Source organism: Triticum aestivum, unplaced genomic scaffold, assembly GCF_018294505.1.
Source record: "Triticum aestivum cultivar Chinese Spring unplaced genomic scaffold, IWGSC CS RefSeq v2.1 scaffold94582, whole genome shotgun sequence".
In the NCBI taxonomy this organism is placed as follows: domain Eukaryota; kingdom Viridiplantae; phylum Streptophyta; class Magnoliopsida; order Poales; family Poaceae; genus Triticum; species Triticum aestivum.
This window is the reverse complement of record NW_025235705.1, coordinates 1-1,749: the sequence shown is the minus strand read 5'-3', so window position 1 is coordinate 1,749 and position 1,749 is coordinate 1. Positions and strand designations below refer to the sequence as shown.

The 1,749-nt window shown below is 51.7% G+C and overlaps 2 non-coding genes across 2 annotated transcripts; both read right to left on the bottom strand.

The window, feature by feature from the left end:
* Positions 1-461: 461 nt before the first annotated feature.
* Positions 462-580, bottom strand: LOC123176324 (5S ribosomal RNA). The gene has a single exon (XR_006488466.1). It is a non-coding gene; the product is annotated as a 5S ribosomal RNA (ribosomal RNA).
* A 372-nt stretch (positions 581-952) lies between these two features.
* Positions 953-1,071, bottom strand: LOC123176325 (5S ribosomal RNA). The gene has a single exon (XR_006488467.1). It is a non-coding gene; the product is annotated as a 5S ribosomal RNA (ribosomal RNA).
* Positions 1,072-1,749: the final 678 nt, after the last annotated feature.

Here is a 1,749-nt window from a genome sequence, read left to right as displayed (position 1 = left end):
TCAAACACGGAGACGAGTTTACCACGGTTTCCACCCCACCCTCGGAGTTCTGATGGGATCCGGTGCTTTAGTGCTGGTATGATCGCATCCGACATGTTACCCCCGCCTTCGTCCCTTATGCTTGCCACTCCCAGGTCCACTGCAAAGATGATTGTCATTCTTACTACCATTACAACCGTTGCCTAATAAAGGATAATGCCCTATATATACTACTTACTCCCCCCCCTCAAACACGGAGACGAGTTTACCACGGTTTCCACCCCTCCCTCTATACCGCAGCAACACGTATTTTTTTACCCCTTTCAGAAGGCGCTCCTCGCGCCACAAAGCTGGCTCTAGACGCGTGACCAATGAGCAGCGAGCTAAAACATATCGCAAATGTCAAAAATAATATAACGGGGTTAATATATATCGCGCACATGCGATATGTTTGTCACGAGGCGCAAAAAATAATTAAAAAGGGAATGCGACACGAGGATTTTCCAGGAGGTCACCCATCCTAGTACTACTCTCGCCCAAGCACGCTTAACTTCGGAGTTCTGATGGGATCCGGTGCTTTAGTGCTAGTATGATCGCATCAGACATGTTACCCCCGCCTTCGTCCCTTATGCTTTCCACTCCTAGGTCCACTGCAAAGATGATTGTCATTCTAACTACCATTACAACCGTTGCCTAATAATGGATAATGCCCTATATATACTACTTACTCCCCCCCCCTCAAACACGGAGACGAGTTTACCACGGTTTCCACCCCTCCCTCTATACCGCAGCAACACGTATTTTTTTACCCCATTCAGAACGCGCTCCTCGCGCCACAAAGCCGCCTCTAGACGCGTGACCAATGAGCAGCGAGCTAAAACATATCGCAAATGTCAAAAATAATATAACGGGGTTAATATATATCGCGCACATGCGATATGTTTGTCAGGAGGCGCAAAAAATAATTAAAAAGGGAATGCAACACGAGGATTTTCCAGGAGGTCACCCACCCTAGTACTACTCTCGCCCAAGCACGCTTAACTTCGGAGTTCTGATGGGATTCGGTGCTTTAGTGCTGGTATGATCGCATCCGACATGTTACCCCCGCCTTCGTCCCTTATGCTTGCCACTCCCAGGTCCACTGCCAAGATGATTGTCATTCTTACTACCATTACAACCGTTGCCTAATAATGGATAATGCTGTTGGGAATCGTAGCATAATTTAAAATTTTCCTACGCTCACCAAGATGCATCTATGGAGTCTACTAGCAACGAGGGGAAAGGAGTGGATCTACATACCCTTGTAGATCGCGAGCGGAAGCGTTCCAATGAACGTGGATGACGGAGTCGTACTCGCCGTGATCCAAATCACCGATGACCGAGTGCCGAACGGACGGCACCTCCGCGTTCAACACACGTACGGTGCAGCGACGTCTCCTCCTTTCTTGATCCAGCAAGGGGGGAGGAGAGGTTGATGGAGTTCCAACAGCACGACGGCGTGGTGGTGGATGTAGCGGCTCTCCGGCAGGGCTTCGTCGAGCTTCTGCGCGAGAGAGAGAGGTGTTGCAGGGGAGGAGGGAGGCGCCAAAGGCTGTAGTATGCTGCCCTCCCTCCCCCCCCTTTATATAGGCCCCCAAGGGGGGGTGCGCAGCCCTTGGAGATGGGATCTCCAAGGGGGGGGCGGCGGCCAAGGGGGAAGGGGTTGCCTTGCCCCCCAAGGCAAGGGGAAACTCCCCCCCCTAGGGTTCCCAACCCTAGGCGCATGGGGGG